The sequence below is a fragment of the Rhineura floridana genome, chromosome 8 (genome assembly GCF_030035675.1).
Source record: "Rhineura floridana isolate rRhiFlo1 chromosome 8, rRhiFlo1.hap2, whole genome shotgun sequence".
Classification (NCBI taxonomy): domain Eukaryota; kingdom Metazoa; phylum Chordata; class Lepidosauria; order Squamata; family Rhineuridae; genus Rhineura; species Rhineura floridana.
Genome location: NC_084487.1, coordinates 8981645 through 9003033, shown reverse-complemented (window position 1 = coordinate 9003033; position 21389 = coordinate 8981645). Strand labels below are relative to the sequence as shown.

Sequence of the window (21389 nt, the reverse complement as noted above, 5' to 3'; positions counted from 1 at the left end):
ATCTAGGCCAGGGATGGGAAATCAGTAGCCCTCCAGATGTTGTTGGGTTTCAGATCCCAACAGCTCCAACCAGCATGGCCAGTGGTCAGGGATGATAGGGTCCATCAACATCTGGAAAACCACAGGTTCCTCATCCCTGATTGAGACAACATTCAAAAATGTACGATCCTAATATGTGTCTACTCAGAAATAAGCCTCATTAAAGTGGCACACATGTGTCGAGCAATCATGCACAATAAGGCTATGCCTTTGGAACCCCTTCCCACTGCATATCAGACAGATGCCTTCTCTACTGACTTTCCAGTGCCTGCTAAAGACCTTCCTCTTTCAACAAACCTTCTAAAATCTATATCCCAGTTGGTATCTGTCTTGGATTTGAACTGATTTTAGGTATGGGCTGTTGCTGTTTTAAACTGTTTTTATAATTATAATTGTTTTCATATATGCAATTGTTTTTAACTGTTTTTACATATGTAACTGTTTTATATGTGTTACTATACTAGAAATCGCTTCAGGGTGCCCCATGGGAAGCAATTAATAAATAAAATAAAATAAATCATATCCTTGTCCTACAGCAAGGGTGGGGAACCAGCGCAAGGGCTGCATTCCTTTGTGGAGAACCTTCTGGGGATCGCATGCCAGTGGAGGGCAGGTCAGAGGCAAAGGTGGGCAGGGCATTGGGTTTGATTCTTACATTTATACAGTAGGCTATATTCAGGTTGCACAAAAAAAACCCAGAGGTTTCTATACCCACGCCTCTCCATCCAGCACGCAAGAGGTACTATCACAGTTCAAGTAGCGATGAAGGGTGTGGCCTGAGGAAAGTCCCAGGAGGCTAGTGTTGCCAGATCCATGGCCTGAGACTGATCCTGTATCTTTAGGAGAAGAGAAAGTCAGCCAAGTGCAGGTGTTCTTGCAACACTGTAATGAGAAAAACCACAAGGTGGAATTCTCCCTTCCCCCCGCACAACTTTTAAAGATACAGAAGACCTCTTGGAGGCCGGGCCTGGCAACCAAGAGGTCTTCTGTATCTTTAAAAGTTGTGCAGGGGGAAGGAAGAATTCCACTTTGTGGTTTTACCCATTAGAGTGTTGCAAGAACACCTGCACTTGGCTGACTTTCTCTTCTCCTAAAGATACAGGATCAGTCTCAGGTCATGGACCTGGCAACCCTACAGGAGGCCCTGGTCCTGAGGTTCCTGAAGTCTGCTCTAAGTAGTGATGTAACTTTGGGAAATAGCACAGAGAGAGGGGGGGGAGAGAGAGAGAGGAATGTACACAAGGTTGTATCTAATGCTAGTTCTACTCAGAGCACACCCATTGGGACGAATAACCATGGCTAGCTTCAGTCCACTCATTTCTATGGCTCTACTCTGAGTCACACTTCAGTGGATGCATGGAAGAAAACATAAACGCAAACTTGTATTTTCCTCAGGTATTTCTTTTAACGTCATGCAAAGGGACGAATAAATACCTGTGGCTGAATGTTTGCATTCTTATCTATGCATTGGGCAGTCAACAGATCCCGAGCCTTAGCGACCGAACAATTTGTTTCCTCTGCAAGCACTGCACAAGGATGAGCACAGCATGGCCTTCAACGCTCTCTCCTCGTCCATGGCGCACTCAAAGCACATTGCTGGGAAATGTGCTCAGCTTTGGAAACTACCAACCACACAAATAACCCACGCAAGGAAACATCTGCTACCCATATCCGGGATTTATTCATTTGTTACACTGATATCCGACCTTTCCTCCAAAAGTTCAAGGTGCCGTTCATGGCTCTCCTCCCTTTCCATTTTATCATCACAACAACCTTGTGAGGTAGGTTAGGGTGAGGGATTGTGCCTGGCCCAAGGTCACCCAGCAAGCTTCATGGCTAAGTGAGGATATGAACCCTGGTCTCCCAGGTCATAGTCCCGCACTTTAACCACTACACCACTTTGGCTCTCTTATGGTTTCTTCTAATTGTGGAGATTTGTATTTTAATGTTTGGGTAACTGAGTTTGGCACTTGTAAACAACTTAGAAGGCTGTTTTGGTACTAAGCGGTATATAAGGTTCCCTGATGTAGGCAGAGGTGCACCGGAATGATAAAATCCAGCAGACCTAAAAAACCAGAGTTTGCCTGGATCCACAGAGATGTCTGATTTGGTGCCAGACAAGCCTTGTTGGGGAGGGCATTCCATCTGCAGCCAAGGTGCTCCAAGGAGGAAGGGTGGGATATCAATCAATCAATCAATCAATCAATCAAGAGCCATAAACCAGTGGTAGAGCAATGCTTTGCACATAGAAGATCTCAGGTTCAGTCCCCAATGGCATCTCCGGGTAGGCCTGGGAGAGACTCTGCCTGAAACCTTGGAGAGCTGCTGCCAGTCAGTGTAGACAATGTTGAGCTAGATGGGCTTACGGTCCGACTCTGTAAAATGTATTATTTATTTATTTGTTTAAAATATTTCTATCCCACCCTTCTACCCTGCAATAGGGCACTCAGGGCGGCTTACAATAAAATCTAACACATACATAATACAATTGGACACAAGAAAGATCACAAAAACATATATATATATATATATATATATATATATGTTTGTTGTTATGTGCCTTCAAGTCGATTACGACTTATGGAGACCCTATGAATCAGTGACCTCCAAGAGCACCTCTCATGATGCTGGTCCTGATGATAGTTCTAATGATAGTTCTGGTTTAATTTGTTCTGACTCCCAATTTGTTTTTTCTCACAGTCCATGGTATGCACAAAGCTCTTCTTCAACACCATATTTCAAATGAGTTGATTTTTCTCCTATCTGCCTTTTTCACTGTCCAACTGTCACATCAATATACATAGGTAGTGAAGGGACTAAAAGGCACCTTCCTATGTCACTATTCCTCCTCTGCTAACCTCCATTAAGCTAGTAAAACCTACTGAATAGGAGTACATATTCCTGAATTGAGAACATGCCGCAGTGCCACATTTTGGGCTCTGGTTTAGCGGCAGAGCATCTGCCTTGCATGCAGAAGGTCCCAGGTTCAGTCCCCAGTGCCTTACTGAGCTCGATGGAAGGATGGTACAAGAAAGCATCTTATATAAGCAAGAAAGGCCTCCTCCTCCTCATCTTGGTGGGAAGACCCAAATGAGGACGTTTGATGCAGAATGTAGGATTCAGAGAAAGCAATCCTTTGTTACGTAAACTGGTGGAGAGGGTGGGTCATCAGATGCAAGCCATAAGACCACCTCCAGTTATACTTGATGGAAACGTCTCCAGAAAACAAACACTTTTAACAGAATAGGTGTTACATGGGGGGAGGGGTTCCTCAAACATCCTTTGCCTCCAGTCTTTATTAAAGCAGGAGTTGTAGAAAGTCCTAAGAATGTAAGATTTGGCTGACGGGACCCGTGTGAATGTTTCTTTTATGTACTCCAGCAGAGTAAAACTTTATTCCAGCAGAGTAAAGCACAGTCTGCGTCTGTGTTTGAATTGCTTTTTAATATTTTTTAAACCTTCTTTTTTAAAAATGTTTTTAATCTTAGACAATGTTTTGAAAGATGTTTTGTTTTAATGTGTTTTAAAGTTTGCTTTTATGATGTTTTAAAGTGCTTTTAGTGCTTTTGTTTGCCGCCCTGGGCTCCTGCCGGGAGGAAGGGTGGGATATAAATCAAATAATAAATAAATAAATAAAATAATTCTGATCTTGGTGTGCAAATGAACAGATGCTTGTTCTTGTGCACCAAGAAATGCTGAATCCTGGACTCTAAATCAGGGGCTTCCCAACTTTTTTTCTCCATGGGCCACTTGAAAATTGCTGAGGGTCTTGGCGGACCACTCAATTGTTTTTCTGCCTGTTATAGCAATTGTAATTCCACAGAATTCAAATCATAATACAACAAAAAGCAAGTTAAGAAATAGAACGAGCAATCAAAATACATTGAAAAATCAGTATCAATGTTCACTGGGATGGATGTGGCATCTCCCATCTTTAACCACAAGTCCACAGACCACCTGAAAGAAGCTAGCAGAACACCAGTTAGGGAACCCCTGCTCTAAATTATGCATCATTTACTCTGGGTATGAGAAGTGGGGACAATTGTAATTTAATAATTGTGGGTGGTGGGGGGACCCTAATGGCAAAGTACCCCTGACCATATGCAGAATGCCTTTATTCTCTAACAGGAAGGGTTTTTTAAAAAGAAATCTGTGTAAGGAGACAGTGACTGAGTGTGCCCAGAATGCTATGAAGGATACTATCTTCTGACTTTAAAGTTTTGTAGAATGTACAGAAATAAGGAATGTGATTTATTTTTTCCTCTGGCTTTACACCTTCCTGTTCTGACAACAGGCTAGGATGAATTAAACTTCGCCTGGCCCAGAAAAATTCTGGGAGGCTGGTGCTCCTCTATAGACAGAGTATGAGAAAACAGATATTGTGCCTTTAATAATTATTATTTTAAAAAGCACAGCTGGCAGAATATGGAAGAATTTCATATTGCAAACACCACTCTAAGAATCGTAGCAAAGTATTTTCTCCACTTGAACCTCCTGTTTTGCAACACAATTTCAAGGTCACTACATGCCTCTTCCAATTAAAGACGCTAATATGCAGTTATTTGTTCGGTTACCCATCTGCAAGTAAGGTCACCTGTGGGAGGATTACTGGCCTCTTGGTCATGGGGGGGGGGAGGGAAGAGTTGCAACATTACTGAGAACCAATAAAGAGCAAATCATCATCATCAACAACAAAGTGCACTTGTTTCAGCAGGTTGTTATCCACCAGCAGAAGGCTGTTGCCTATTAAGCAGCACAAAGAAGTTGTTTTTAAATTATGGGTTGCATTCCATGAAGTTATACTCAGAATAGACCCATTGAAATGAATGAACCTGAGTTAGTCATGTCCATTTATTTCAATAGGTCTACTCTGAGTATTACTAGCACTGAATACAGCCCTATGTTCTGCGGAAATATGGAGGTTCCGCAAAACGAAGATTGGCAGTAGGACATAGGAAGCTGCCATACAGAGTCAGGCCAATGGTCCATCTAGCTCAGTACTGTCGACACAGACTGTCAGTGGCTCTTCAGGGTTTCAGGCAGAAGACATTCCAAGCCCTGCCTGGAGTTGCCGGGGATTGAACCTGGGACCTTCTGTATGGAAAGCAGATGCAGCGGAGAACCACTGGCTCACAGGATTAATTAGGCCAAGCCATGCCCACCTGTCCTACAACTGACACCATATATGATGTCAGATGTGCAGCAGGTAAAGACGTGGCTGAGCCAAAAGGGGGGTTGCAGGCACTGTTAATCAGCTGATTGGCAGCACAGACAAAGCCCTCTGCACAGTGCTTTGCAACTGCTGACAGTCAGCTGATCACTGTGGCTTGCATAGCGCTGTGCATGGAAGCCCTGGTGGTCAGTTGACTATCGGTTTTTCCATGCACAGCACCCAACATCCAATTTCATTATGTCATTGGGTGACTGACAGTAGGGCTGGTGCCACAGGGCGGCCAGGGCGGGCCCTGGCCGAGGGCCCCGTGGCCCACAGGGGCCCCTGAAGGGCCCCTTGTTAGGGTGAGGGAGTAACGCTCCCTTTCCGCAATCCGCAGCAGGGTCCCTGCCGTGGATCGCAGGGAGGGAGCTTCCAGGCCACCTGCCTGTTTGCTTGCTCCACCTACCTCTCTCTCCTGTCTTCTGCTGCTGCATGTGCAGCACACGCAGGACTGCCATAAACCAAGATGGCGGTGGAGGCTTCTTTAAGGGGCTGATGCACCTACCGCCATCTTGGTTGATGGTAGGCATGTGCGTGTGTGTGTGTGTAGCGTGCCGTGCATGCGTGCCATCAACCAAGATGGCGGCAAGGGTATCAGCCCCTTAGAGAAGCCTCCACTGCCAGTTTGGTTGATGGCAGCCCTGCGCGTGCAGCACGTGCAGCAGCAGGACACAGGAGAGAAGTAGGTGGAACAGGCAGGAGCCGCACGCCTGGGGCAGGCTGGTGCCCAAGGGCCCAGTTATGCCTGGCTGTGTGTGTGCATGCAGGTGCTGGGGCCCGGGACAGGCTGGGCCCCGGTGTGCCTGGCCCTGGCCCTGACTGACAGGTAGGCAGCTCCACCCATCTGTCAAATTTGGCCTGCAGGTAGTGGTGGAGATAAGGATCTGGGCTGCCAGCCAGATCCTGAACCCCATCCCTGCCCTACCATGCGCAGCCTGCAAAAGGAGTCTTGGGGCACATTAGTTGCTACAGGGGCAGCCATGCTGGAATATTCACGGGCCTGCCCTATTGACATATAAAGGAGGGAAGGTGTGTCTAATATTTTAGAACAAAAGATGTTAACAGAAAAGTTTGCAAAATCTTTAGGGGGCAAAAAACCCTAACCGGGTGCTGTTAACCCGTGACAGAGCCTTCTTGGTGGCAGTTCACCATTTACGAAATGCCTTCCCTGGTGAGGCACGTCTTGTCTTCCTCAATATTAACTTTCAGGAGAAACATTCTATGTCCATGTTCAGTGGACATAGAATGCTAAGTGACTGTTGCAGGGTGGGGGGGAAGGGAGTAGGAGGAGGGATTGGAATGGAGTATCCTGAAAGAGGGCAAGGCTGGCTGGGACCCCTGAACTGCAGCACTCCCCACTGCAACATTTTGCTGCAGGTCCCACTTGTTAAAACAGTTTATATCCTGCCCTTCGATTGCTGACGATATTCGGGGTGGCTATCACAGGGTCCTCTGCTGTGCGCTGAGCGTGCCTGTTGGGGTTCTCCATTAGACAAATCCACGTGGAAAGTGTTCCACGAGGGTAGCAAGTGTGAAAGCCTTTAGTATAGAGGCCAGGAATCGATCCACAGTCCTCAGCTTTGCTTTGGCTGGGGGAAACCATGAAACCATCTGGTTTTGGTCAGACCTGACAAAATGGGCCACCCCCACCGCTCGGTCTCAAAGGTCGTGCACTTTCTATTTCTTACACCAAATGCTTTCGACTCCCACGGCAGGAAGAAACATTGGGGAACTTTCTGTGATTATGTGAGCCAATGTACTTCATCTGAGCAGAAGTCACAAGGGCAGATAAGAGGAGGAAAAGAAAAAATGGTGGAGTTTCTTTTTTTTTAAAAAAAGCAAGACTCTGACTAATTTGTTCCAGCACACAGGCTTCCCCAAAAACCTTTTGCTGCTTCCTAAAGCAGGGAAAGGGCATTCCTACAAACACTGAACAGCTATTGAGACTGCCTTTCTGGAAGCCATTCATTTGCCAGCTCAGCAGTATAGGACCATCTCAGGCCTTACCATCGGTGGGAGTGGGGCTGTTGGGGGTGCCCCTACTGGCCGCTACGCAGTTGCTGTCGGCCTGTGACAGGGTCTTCTTGGTGGCAGTTCCCTGTTTATGAAATGCCTTCCCTGGTGAGGTACAACTTGTCTTCTTCATTATTATCATTCAGGAGGAACTTAAAAAAACTCAGGCATTTGATGGCTTAAAGATACTGTTCCTGGCAACCTGGAAAGTTTTTAAAGATGATCTTGATGTTTCAAAGGTTTTTAGTTGCTGTTGTTGTTTTAAAAAGGGCTCCTTTGGGAGGAAGGACAGGGTAGAAATTAAATTAATAAATAATATGCTATGGTTCACAGATGATTGTTGAGGGGCACAACAGGTTAGGGAGCACAACAGTAGACTTATGCCTGCACAGGAAAGGAAAGCACATTCTAGCTCCAGTCGTTGGTAGGTACCCGGTTGAGGAAGGCTGGTCTACGCAGACTGCGAGTAGCCCTCCAAGGTTTCAGACTGGTGTGTTTCAGAACATAAGAAGAGCCTGCTGGATCATGCCACTGGCCCATCCAGACCAGCATCCTGTTCTCACAGTGGCCAACCAGACGCTTCATTGGACCTGAGCGCAACAGCACTCTCCCTTCCTGAGGTTTCCAGCAGTCGGTATTCAGAAGCAACTTGCCTCCAACAGCGGAGGCAGAACATAGCAACAGGGTTAGTAGCCCTTGGTCCTATTTAAAGCCATCCAAGTGGGTGGCCATCACTGCCTCTCATGGGAGCGAATCCCATCGTTTAACTATGCGCTGTGTGAAGAAGGACTTTCTTTTGTCTGTCCTGAAGCTTCCAATGTTCAGCTCCACTGGATGGCCATGGGTTCTAGTGTTTGGAGAGAGGGAGAAAAACGTTTCTCTGTCCACTTTGTGCAGCCTTAACCCCCGAACCTTCTGCTCTTCCATCAAGCTATGGCCCCTCTGCAGGGATGTGCCAGGGCCATATTAGCACACTGTTAATCAACTAGCCACTGTTCAGGCAATTACAAGGGTAAGAGAAGTCAAGGAGGAGTTCACTTCTAGCAAGCTGCTTGCCCGTCATCAGGGACGGCCCATTTGTAGCTTGAGAAACTGGTTTTAAGAGGAACCTTGAGTCATATGATTGTCATCAATAAGAATTTCCAAAAAACACTCAACTAGAGAGAACCATCAGAACAAGCAATTGGATGCATTATCATGATGATTATTATCTACCTGTGAAACATGAATAGCTGGTTCCTTTCTTCTGAGAAGGGAACAATCCATTATTACTTTAATCGCCTGCCAAGGCAGTTTTAGAAATTGGGGGGGGGGGGACACAAAGAGGATACTGTACACGTTGGCCATCAGCAAGACAGATGTGGAGTGGGGGAGGAGAGTAACAATTATTATTTAGTTGGTTAGTTGGAGATGTAGTATATCCCAGTGTGACTTTCAGTTTGGCACCAGAAACTGAGGGTGTGTGTGTCACTCTAGCCTTTTTCTTTAGCTATCTGCCAAGGCCTGCTGCACCCCCTCAGGTCAGAGCAATGTCAATAAAATTGTCGACAGACGTCACTAACTAGGTTGCTCTTCCTTAGCATCGCCAGACCAACCCTCTGCCAACTTCTCCCTTCCCTTGACGTGACTCCGAGTCAAGTCTCGGGAGTCAGAGGCTTCAGACTTTCCAGCGAAGGGGCCAGACCAGGTGCAAGGCTCGGAGCCTGCTGCTGGAGTTCAGGAAGCAACCGAGGCTGAGGTGCCTCCAGAAGAACCTTGTGTCAGGCCAGAGGCTGGGCCTCGTGGGGACCTTCCCCTGAGGACCTCACCAGTCCAGCGGTGCAGGGAGCGCACCTGGGAAGAGGCTAGGGAACAAAGAGGAATGACCTTCAGGCCGGGGTGGCGGTGGTCTGGCCCTTTAAGAATCCAGAGTTAGTCACAAGTGGGTGGATCCCTAGAGAGGGAGCCTGGGAGCGGGAGCTGAAAAAGGCTCAGTCTGCTCCCAGCCTTTGTCAGAACAAGCTGCTTGCTGAGAGCTGTCCGCAGTCCTGAAGCTTCCGGCCTCCTCCAGATCTGGTGTTGGACCAGATCAGGACATCCTTGGTGTTCATTTAATTCCCCCCTTTCCCCCTTGCTACCCAGCTGCATCCTGTCTTAGGCCCCCATCTGTATGTACATTTAAAGCATTATTATACCACTTTATTTTATTTATTTATTATTGGATTTATATCCCGCCCTTCCTCCCAGCAGGAGCCCAGGGCAGCAAACAAAATCGCTAAAAACATTTTAAAACACCATAAAAACAAACCTTAAAATACTTTAAAACAAAACGTTAGAAGTATTTTTTTTAAAACCCTTAAAACATCTTTTAAAAAGGGTTAAAAACATAGTTTTTTTAAAAAAAACAATCATGGCTCCCTCCCTCCAAAAATGAAAGATTCCTCGGAAGTGTCGTTTGTTAAGGGCGCTGAGAGGTGTGAGGAGATCCCTCAGAGAATTGCAATTCCCAGAGTTCCCTGGGAAGAGGGATTGACTGCTGAACCTCTCTAAGAACCGTAGCTCTGTAAGAGGAATAGGGTCTCCTAACCACTCTTACTGCCCTTAACAAACTACAGTGCCCAGGATTCTTTGGGGGAAGGCATGCCTGTTTAAAGTGGTATTAAATGCACCATGGTTTAAATGTATGGTGCAGATGAAGCCTTACTTCCACAACAGGGGTAGCCAATGTGGTGCCCTTCAGATGCTGTTGGACTGCAACTGCATTCATTGCTGGCCATTGCCCATGCTAGCTGGGGCTGATGGGAGCTGGAGTCCTGACAACATCTGGAGGGTGCTGCATTAGCTACCCTGCTCCACGGCATGAAATGGATCCCCATCTGGGCTAAAAGCTCTATCCTTGCCCAACTTTTTTTTTTAACCACTTGATTTACATACCACTAAATGCCAAGATAGGCTTTGAAGTGGTTTACAAGTATGAAAAAACAAATTACACAAGCATTAACATAGAAACCTCCATAACTAAAACACACAATGAGACAATCCCGTTGAAACATTAACATATAAACATCCATAATTAAAACATGCAATAAAGCAACCCCATCAAAAACAACACAGCAATTAAAAGAGGAGAGACAGGCTAAGCGATCAATGGAATGCCTGTGTAAACAGGTGCCTCTTCAAAAGACAGGGCTTCAGGTCATCTGAAGCCCTCCTACCACCTACGACCTGACCCTGCAAGGCCTCAAGGACAGAGTGTCCAATTTCTCCCCATCCCCAGGGACCGTTTTATTATACGTAAACTTGAGGAGAAACTGGAGCAGTAAAAAAACAACCTTCACCACCCCTACACACACACACCAGTGACATCCTCCCCCAGATCTTCAATTTAATCGGAATAGCTTCAAGAATATCCTTTATTGCAGGGAACATCTCCTTCCAAATTCCACCGTAACCTTTTTAGAAGAGAGACAGACACTTCCGGGGGGATTGGAATCTCAGAAAGCAATTAACACGCTGAGTAATAATCTGCAACACTTTACAAAATCCACATTTCTTTCTATACATGCCGTCCTCATCCCTCAAGAGACAAGTACCACACTGTCCTTGGGAACAGTCCTTGGGAACCGTGCTTCGGAATCAGTCCTCAAAGCCTACCTACAAAGGTTAGATGGGGTCATTACTCAGTGTGCTGTTCGTTAGCCCACGCACACAAACACACGCTGAACAGGCTTATGACATTTAATGTCATGCGCACACAAGTATTTTGCAGAACTGCAGCATCTTTCTAGATTAGATGCAGAAGAGGTTGGTTGTGTCACTTGTAAACTTAACAACCTGCCAACTGCACCACACTGGCTATTTCACACATTCATAGAATCAAACGTTTTGTACCCCAAAACTCCTTCTAAGCTTATTATGGCTGCAGTCAGGCATATCATCTGTGTCCGCACATAAAATTAAATGGTTTAACATTACAAAGATGAGCTGCAGTGAGCCATAGGTGGGCTTACGTTTCTCCCCTCACCACAAGAAGCTTTTGCTTTCATTTTAGATTAACTGCAGCTTGCCATGAAATCTGAACTCAGACAAACCACGGTCAGTCTTAACTATGGTTAGTAGACACAAGCCAACTTTGAGCCATAATTTACAAAGCTGGCTTGTTTTCAGTAATCATAGTTAAGAAAAACCACCGTATAGGGTTTGGACGTAGTGCTAAACGGTGGTCAATCTATAACTGAAGCTTCTAATCACCTCCTTGTGGCTGTTTCAGAGATGGATGGGGGAGTCTGTGAGCCAGAGGCTCATTGCACTTGTCCTTGTAACACTAAACCACAGCTTAGCTTTATGTGGAAACCAGGCCAACCTCTCCAACCCCCAAAACATAGTTTTCTAGCCCAATCACTCAGATATAAATTCAAGGCCAAGAATTCTTCTCCGGGTTCCAACGCATATGGAGGCCCGGAGAGTAATAACTAGAGCTAGGGCCTTCTCGGTGGTGGCCCCCGAGTTATGGAATGCCCTCCCTGACGAGATACGCCTGGCGCCTTCCTTGTCATCTTTTCGGCGCCAGGTAAAGACCTACCTCTTTGCCCAGCCATTTTAAAATTTAAAATTTTAAACTTTATTTTAATTTGTTTTTGTCTCATCTTGTTTATATCTTTTTATATTGTATTGTTTTTATGTTTATTTGTGTTTTAACCTGCTTTTATCTTTTGTACACCGCCCTGAGAGCTTGTTGCTATAGGGCGGTTTAAAAATGTAATTAAATAATAAATAATAAATAAAATAAATAATTGTACTGAGTTCATTGTACTGAGTTCATCCTGCCTGATACGAAGAGCTTAGGGTGAGGGAAGTAACCGTTTCTTTAATAAAAAATAAATAAACTAAGCACAGACACAATGGGTTGTATCTAATGCTAGTCCCACTCTGAGTAAACCCATTGTCATTTACAGACAAAATTAATAGGTTCATTAATTTCAGCGGGTCTACTCTGAATAGGACTTAGCTGAATACAACCCTATAAAAATTACTGTTACCCCACATCTGCTTAACCGAGGCTGTTGATTGCAAGACCATTTTACAGCTCTCCCAGAAATATCACTCTTTCAGATTGGGCTTCCCCTAGTGGAATGGAGTCCCATAACTGTGGGGTAGCCATCTAAATCACCCTTTCTCCTTGCCCCTGCTGTTTTAACTTGGTGCATCAATGGGACAGTCAAGACGTCGTCCTCAGGGCAAAAGACTGTCATATAATAAATTTTGTGTGGCTGACTTGTGTCTCGAATAGTCCTACCAAACCCTGGAAGCAAATGCCTCAGCATGCAATGAATCAGTGTTCGGGGGGAAACCACACCCACCACCTTCTACTCTGTTGCTTCTATTTTCATCTTCAGTTGATCTCAGTGTTCATGAGCCGCGGGCGTCTCTGTGGTATGAAACGGTTACCATTTGCCCTCTAACTAGCTTTCATGTCTAAGTGGCAGTTCCCACAAGCATTGGATGAGGTTATGAACCCACTTCTTCTGGACTGCGCCACATTAGCTTGCAGGTGGAAGCTAAGACATTGTGGAAATGCTTTCCTCTGCTACAAACTCTCTGTACATAGAACAAGAGATGCCAGAGACTAGAGGTGGCATTAAATGCTAATCCTACTCACAGCAGACCCACCGAAGTTAACAGGAATGACTAAGTTAGGTTCATTAATTTCAATGGGTCTACTCTGAGTTGACAACGACAACCGTGAGCTTCTAAGCACAACCTCGCCGCTGAAATTCTGGTATGTTCAGGAAACCATCAGAAGTTGTCTTACGCCAGTTCAGACCATTGCTCCATCTACCTCTACCCCAGTATTGTCTACCCTGACTGGCAGTGGCCCCCCAAGGTCTAAGGCAGAGAAAGGTCTTTCTCATCCCCTGCTACCTGATCCTTTAACTGGGATTGAATCTGAGGCCTTCTGCATGAAAAGCAGAATCTGAGGCCTTCTGCCACCAAACTACCGCCCTTCCCAAACAGGAACATAGAAAGATGCCTTTGACTAAGTCAGACCCTTCGGCCCGTCTAGCCCTGCTTTGCCTAAACAATAACTGACAGCAGCTATCCAGGGTTTCAGATGGGGGCAGAGGTGTAGTCATCCAGGTCTCTGAGGGTCTTAGACCCTTTAATTCTTTGGGAGCAGAGTCCCAATGTCTCCAGCATCCTATGAGCATGTCTTAGCCACTGAAAAGAATATTATAACATGTTTTCTTGACCTTTCACTCAGACTGGCTCCAATGGGCAGGAAATGAGGTGAGTTAGCCACTGAGAAGATTCTTCTCAGTAGCTAACACGTTCCCCTTTCATACTTATTGGCTCCTAGGGATGTCTTTTGTTGGAGAAGGCAGTAATAAGGATCTCATTTCCAGCTGAGCAGCAAAAAAGGGGGAGGGGGCATGGTTGTGACTAACATGAAGGGATCCTGCACTTCTAAATTTGCCACTATATTACTGGATGGGGGATACCTGAAAGGTCATCTTACCCTTTAGATATCCAGTCAGTTAATGTGCTCTGCAGGGAGGGCTTCCTGCAGATACCATCTTATCAGGATGTCCATTCTGCACAACATAGGAGGAGGGCCTTTAGTGTAGTGGCACCTACTGTTTGAAATTCCCTCCCCTTAAACATTAGACAGGCATCATCCCTGTTATCTTTTTGATGCCTACTGAAGACCTTCCTCCTTCAACAAGCCTTTTAAGCAGAGACCTTATCCCAGTCTGCCTCTGTGTTGGAATTGCTTTTTAAGATGCTTGTATTGTTTTATCATTTGTTGGGCTCCTTTCTGAAGGAAGGGCAGGGTATAAATTTAGTAAATATCATCATCATCATTATTATTTCCATTTATAGACTGCTTACTATCTGAAAGATCTCAAACCGGTTTACAGTAGAATACACAAGGTACAATAAAAAACATATCAAATTAATTTACAAAACAAAATACATGAACAATATCCATAAACACAGTATAAAAGCCAGAGTAGGCCACAAGGGACCCAAGTGCAAAAGATCCAAACACTGGAATTGCTTGCAGGAAGAATGCATTTGCAGCGGATACTCTGAGCTCTGATAAACCAGGCAGGTGATGGGGATTTAGCACCCATCAACAGTGCTAATGTGATCAGGGAAAACGGGGTTCCAAAACTGTCTACTCCCGTGGTGAGATGTCTCAGTTCCTTCCTCCATCCAAGGTGTGGCGTGCACGGCCACACTCCATTCACCCCAATGCAACGCCCTTTCCAGTCGTCTTCTGCACGGACAGCCACCAGCCCCCAACAGCAGTCGCCCAGGTTGACTCCTCATCCTGCCCCGCCATCACCGCCTCCTGGGCACTAGTCCTAGACAAATGGGTCCTGGATGAGATGAAATGGCTGCCGGGCCCGGGGACTGCCGCCACCACCGCTTTCCCGGGAAAATGCTATGAGCTCTTTCTGGTGTTCACCACAGCCCCACCGCAACTACCCCAGGAAGGGAGGCGCTGTTGCTAGCTCCACCGCTGCCTTGCAATGTTACGGCTTGCTTCACTTCTCTGCACATCAACAGCAGCGGCAAGCTAGGAGCCGCACGGCCACTGCGCAAGTGTTACAGGCGGCCATCTAAGCAGTATCATCGTCATCATCATAAATAATCGTTCTCAGCCCTAACTGGAGATGCTGGGGACGAAGCCTAGATGCAAAGCCAGTGCTCTGTCACTGAGCCCCTCCTTCTAATTCAATCAAGCAAACCGTTCAGTCATGTTAGCCCTTGCCTGTATGCTGAAGCGATACAGTCCAGAAACTGATCTCATCTACTGTTCAGGAACATATGATCCTGCCTTAAAATGAGTCCGAGCATTTGTCCGCCCAGCTCAGCATTGTCTACACTGACTAGCAGCAGCTTCCCTGAGGATACTGATGACTGAACCTCGGACCTTCCACGTGTAAGTCAGATGCTCCGCCACTGAGCTGTGGCCCTTCTTTTCGTTTGTGAGAACAAGCGAGAATCTGAATGGAACATTCTCTCAGCCCCGGATGGGGAACCTCTGGCCCTCCAGATGTAGCGGGGCTACACCCCCCCCCACTGCTGACCATAAGTCGTGGTGGCGTGGCCCAACGGGAGCTGGAATCCAACAACTTCTGGAAGGCCTGATCCCTGCTCTTTTGTTGTTGTTATGTGCCTTCAAGTCGATTACGACTTATGGTGACCCTATGAAATCCCTGCTCTAGGACAAAGCATAAAAACAGTATTCAGCAGGCCACAGTGGCTCATAAATGGGTTATAATGTGGGCGGCTGGAGGGAGAGAGGGAAAGATCAAGCCAGCTGTGGTGAGACATGTGTTTCCCTTTCCAGAAAGCAAGTGCTGCTTCTGTTTAAGAGGGAAAGTACACAGAGCCGTATCTTAAACATTCTCCTGTGTGCAGAGACGGTTTACTCATGCATATGGCTTTGATTTCTCGTAAGTTGAAACAAGCGTGCAGAGGAGCCTTTCAACAATTCGCCAACAGACTGAATCACTAAACCCGTCGAAATGATTTAGCAGGTTCTCTTCCTCCCGAGAATATGTTTTCCCCACCCACTCACCCTTTTACTGCAATAAGAAACAGATCATAAATTACATACATGACACATTGCAACATACACATTCTGTTACCTTTTAAAAGGGCCCATCTAAAAAATTTTTAAAAAAGGAAATAAAGACTTTCATCTCCCATCAGAAACATGCTGACAAGCAATCAAGCAATAAATCACTTAGTGTTAAGCCAGAGGTTGCATCTTAAGGGCATACAGCAGGTTGTTCACAGTGAGTATGAACCGTATTGTGGCTTCTGGGTTTTTCTTTTTCTATTTTTGTAGATTTTCACCTTGTGATGGAAGTTCTCGATCGTCCCAGAGTGCAGGACATGGAATAATGGACTCAAGTTGCAGGAAGCCAGATTTCGACTGGACATCAGGAAAAACTTCCTAACTGTTAGAGCCATACAACAATGGAACTAATTACCTAGAGAGGTAGTGGGCTCTCCGACACTGGAGGCATTCAAGAGGCAGCTGGACAGCCATCTGTCGGGAATGCTTTGATCTGGATTCCTGCATTGAGCAGGGGGTTGGACTCGATGGCCTTATAGGCCCCTTCCAACTCTACTATTCTATGATTCTATGATACTGGCCCAATTTACAAATGGCACCAGCCGGAGAAGAAGGTCTTCCCTGCATGGCCTTGCATGTACATGGCATCTTGGGGAAGGGCTGTAGCCCAGTGGTAGAGCATCTGCCTTGCATGCAGAAGGTCCCAGGTTCAATCCCCGGCATCTCCAGGTAGGGCTGGGAGAGAACCCTGCCTGAAACCCTGGCCAGCTGCTGCCAGTCAGTGTAGACAATGCTGAGCTAGATGGACCAATGGTCTGACTCAGTAGAAGGCAGCTCCCTATGTTCAAACTGGGTTGGCCCTGCCTGCGCACGTTATAGCATGCATTTGTACTCCAGATGGGAACTGCACTAGGCTGCCAACCCTGCATGCACAGCAGCAGTGCAGAATCCAGGGTAATCAAGACGCCAGGGGCACGCAACACCTCGCGGGTAGCTGCTTGCCAGGCCTGTATCGTGTTTCAAATGTTCCAATGCATGCCAGGGCACTGACTGCTGGACTGATGAATAGTTTCCCATGGTAAAAAAGCACGCCAGCCCATAAGCCCTCAATGCAATAAGCAGGCTATCGTGTGTGTTTTTAAAGTTAAACCCACGTCGTAGCGCGTTTTTTGAAAGGTGAGTAAAGGAGGTATATAAGAGTATGCATGATGTTGATAAGGAACTTTTTTATTCTCCCTCTGTTGTAAGAACATAAGAAGAGCCTGGCTGCGGGGTCAGGCCAGAGGCCCTTCTAGTCCAGCGTCCTGTTCTCACAGAGGCCAGCCAGATGCCCCAATGGGAAGATCAGCAGTGGAGGTAGAATGCAGCCATCCAGGCTAGTAGCCATGGCTTCTTGCATACAGTGCATAGTTAAGCTATGGAATTCAATACCAAAAAATGTAGCAATGGCCACCAATTTGGATGGCTTTAAACAGTAGTGCAGTGGCAAATTCAGAAGTGCAGGGTCCCTTCATGGTAGTCACAACCACGGCCCCCCTTTTTTTGCTGTGTGTTGAAAATGAGATCCTTGTTAATGCCCTCTCCCACAACAACAGACGTCCTTAGGAGCCAATAAGCATGAAAGGGGAAAGTCTTGGCTGCTGAGAAAAGTCTTCTCAGTGGCTGACTCACCTCCTTTCACTCTGATTGGCTCCAGTCAGCAGGAAAGGAAGCATGTTAGCAGACTCTTCTCAGTGGCTAACACTCTCCCCTTTCATGCTGATTGGCTTGTAGGATGCTGGAGATATAGGGACCCTGGTGGGAACCTGCTCCCAAAAAAGTAAAGGGTCTAAGACCTCCCCGAGACCCCAGACGACTACACCACTGGCTTTAAACAAGTATTAGACAAATTCATGGAGGATGAGACTATCAGTGGCTATTATACCATAATGGCCCTGTTCTATCTGCACTGTTGGGAGACAGTATGCTTCTGTATACTAGTTACTAGAAATCACAAGTGGGGAGAGTGCTATCGCACTCAGGTTTTGCTTCTAGGTTTCCTACAGACGTCTGGTTGGCCACGGTGAGAACAGAATGCTGGGTTAGATGGGCCTTTGGCCTCATCCAGCAGGTCTCTTAATCATGTTCTTAATTAAGCATCACATATTCAGTTACACACATATACATTCATCCATTACACACACAAAATCCCCACTTTAAAAACAGTCCCTCTAAAGATGGAGGGGAGATGTATGTGTGTTGGTGACATCTCAGATGCTAGCCAACAGGCACTGAACACAGTTTTTCTCCATTTCAGACTGAACCATGCTGCTGAGAGCCTGAAATACTGTTTTCTTAAGGGCACATCCCAGAGCAGAAAGGTGTATGTTTGTTTGCTTGAAGGGCAGCAACAGCCTAATTGAGCCACCTCCCAATGGTAACTCTGTCTTCACTCTTAAGTAAGAACAAACTGTCCCTGGAAAGAATGGGAGGTTTCGACTGGGTGGTCAGGGAGACAACATGTGCAAATAAACATGGCATATTTTCAATTCAGTGGCTCCCTTTTTCTCCAGGGAGAGGAGGCGGCGTGTGTGCACACCTGAAACGTGCGCCAGTTTGAAAGTCCTCCCTGGAAACCTGACAAGTGAACAGACCCTCAGAACCTGACCTTCCTTGACCATGCAACCAGACGCCCCCTTCTCTCCTAAAACAACAGCTGTCTTCATTCAACAGCATCCTTGATGCTGTTGCTGAGCCCACCACACCTCCAGTAATCTTGAGCGACCCTCTCCTTCCCAAGAATACAGGAAAATAACCTTATTTTGGAGCATAAATCAGGCATCTCAGAGCCATAACCACCCAGGAACAGAAGTCTAACTCCAACCATTAATCCTCTACAAAGCAAACCCTTCCCCAAGCTTTATTTCGTTCTTTCCCAGAAAAGATGAGTTCCTCCCCTTTTTTTAAGCTATCCCTTCCCCACCCCCATTTAAAGAGACATTCCCCATTTTCTAGTGGAGGGGTTGGGAAATGTTGGTGGCTCTTGCTACAGTTCAGAATGATAAGATCAGAGTTAGGAACGTAGGAAGCAGACTTAATAGGAACTCAGTCCGTTTGGTCCATCTCACTCAGTTTTGTCTACACTGATTGGCAATGGCATTCTGGGATTTCAGACAGGGGTCTCTCCTAGCCCTATCTGGAGATGCCATTGGAGATTGCACATGGGACCTTCTGGAAGCAAAGCAGACGGTCCGCCACTGAGATGCAGCCTTTATTCTCTCTCAGCCTCAGTCCCTCCCCGCTGCGATATGGGTGAAAATAATAACTGACTTGCATTACTGGGCAATCTTAAAGGCTTCTCCTAGAGTAACTATATAGATGTATGGCCCCATCTACAACATACATTTAAAGCGCTATTGTTGTTGTTATGTGCCTTCAAGTCGATTACGACTTATGGTGACCCTATGAATCAGTGACCTCCAAGAGCATCTGTTATAAACCACCCTGTTCAGACCTTGTAAGTTCAGGTCTGTGGCTTCCTTTATGGAATCAATCCATCTCTTGTTTGGCCCTCTTTTTCTACTCCCTGCTGTTTTTCCCAGCATTATTGTCTTTTCTAGTGAATCATGTCTTCTCATGATGTGTCCAAAGTATGATAACCTCAGTTTCATCATTTTGGCTTCTAGTGACAGTTCTGGTTTAATTTGTTCTAACACCCAATTATTTGTCTTTTTCACAGTCCATGGTATGCACAAAGCTCTCCTCCAGCATCACATTTGAAATGAGTTGATTTTTCTCTTATCCACTTTTTTCACTGTCCAACGTTCACATCCATACATAGAGATCGAGAATACGATAAAGTGCTATTATACCACTTTAAACAGTCATGGCTTCCCCCAAAGAATGTCTAACTCTCTAATTTCTCCTCTACGAAGTAAATTCTTCATCAGGCTTTTATTTCATTCATTCATTCATTCATTCATTCATTTATTTGATTTATATCCCACCTTTCCTCCCAGCAGGAGCCCAGGGCAGCAAACAGAAGCGCGAAAAACACATCAAAACATCATAAAACAGACCCTAACATACACCAAAACAAAACAATTTTAAAAACTTTTTTTTTAAAAAGCTTTTAAAACATCTTTTAAAAAGGGTTTAAAAACATATTGGTTTTTTAAAAAACATATTAAAGAGCAATTCTAACACAGACGCAGACTGGGACAGGTCTCAACTTAAAAGGCTTGGCCACTCTGAGAGCAGGATTGTGGACTAGATGGCCCAGGGGCCTCATTCAGCAGGACTCTTCTTATGCTCTTCTGCATAATTCTTCCCTTGGTCTTCTAAACAGGAAGGGAAGGCGGTAGAAAGAGGAAAAAAATAGCCTCCTGCCTCTTCCTACCTTCCTTTGCCCTGAGAAAGAGGATAAAAGTGCCTAAAAATGCTGGGCGAGACCCAAAGACCTGGAAGTAGTAGAGAACCACTGGCACATCGCCTCCCTTTGAAGGCAGGACAGGGCGTGCGGGGATGGGTTCCTAGCAAATTGTGGGACTCAGCGAGTCCCTATTCGGCTCTGTGAGTATGAGGTGCATGTTCCAGCAGAAATGCAAAACTCAAAATCTACAAGACACTGCAAATTCCAAGTCACCGGCCTCAGCAATCTGCATTCAGAATTATTCCCATTATTATTATATAGTTGTACTGGTGGTCTTCCTACAGAAATCAGTACTCGCATAAAATTAAAACAAGCAAACTGCCTGAAACAAAAACAGAGAATGTTGCATAAAACCAAACCAAACCCAGGAACAGCAGAAATAGCAAGGGGCCAAATGGTTGGCAAAGCTCAGTAGCTTTTTACCAGTCGGTGGAAGCAACTTCTCACCAATTCCTCCAGACAAGGCATTCCATAAATGCAGATCTCTATTTCTTTGTTTCCCACAATTTATTCTGCTTCCAGTATTCATATTTTCAAAATGCAAGGAGGAAACAGGTCGAGGAAGGGCATTAAATAGGAGCACAGGCAGCTGCCTTACACTTACTCAGACCATTGGTCTATCTAGTTCAGTATGACCTGCACTGACTGGCAGCAGCTTTCCAAGACTGCAGGCAAAGGGTCTCTCCCAGCCCTACCTGGAGATGCTGGGGATTGAACCTGGGACCTTCTGTGTGCAAGGCAGATGCTCTGCCACTAAGCTATGGCCTTTCCCCAGTTGATCAGATTAGATTCAGGTTAAGTAAATTGCACTTCATGGTATTCCCGATCTCTATGTATGGATGTGGAAGTTGGACAGTGAAAAAAGTGGATAAGAGAAGAATCAACTCATTTGAACTGTGGTGTTGGAGGACAGCGTTGCGGATATCATGGACAGGTGTTTTCTCCCATGCATGTTAAGACTCAAGCAAAGGACTGTTTAACATCTCGCTCCCCAGCCGCCAATGTGAGTAGCGATAGAGCAGAGCTGGGGAAAACCAAATGTGGCCCTCCAAGCCTTTCCGTCTGGCCCTCAGAACTCTCCCCAGGCCATACCCCTCCCCAACCCTGCTTTGCACTCTCCTTGAGTATTGTTTTGC

The 21389-nt window shown here is 45.9% G+C and overlaps 1 long non-coding RNA gene across 6 annotated transcripts in view; it reads right to left on the bottom strand.

Moving 5' to 3' along the window:
- LOC133390142 (uncharacterized) overlaps positions 1-21389 on the bottom strand; it is a 124348-nt gene that overhangs the window by 67706 nt on the left and 35253 nt on the right. The window lies entirely within an intron of this gene.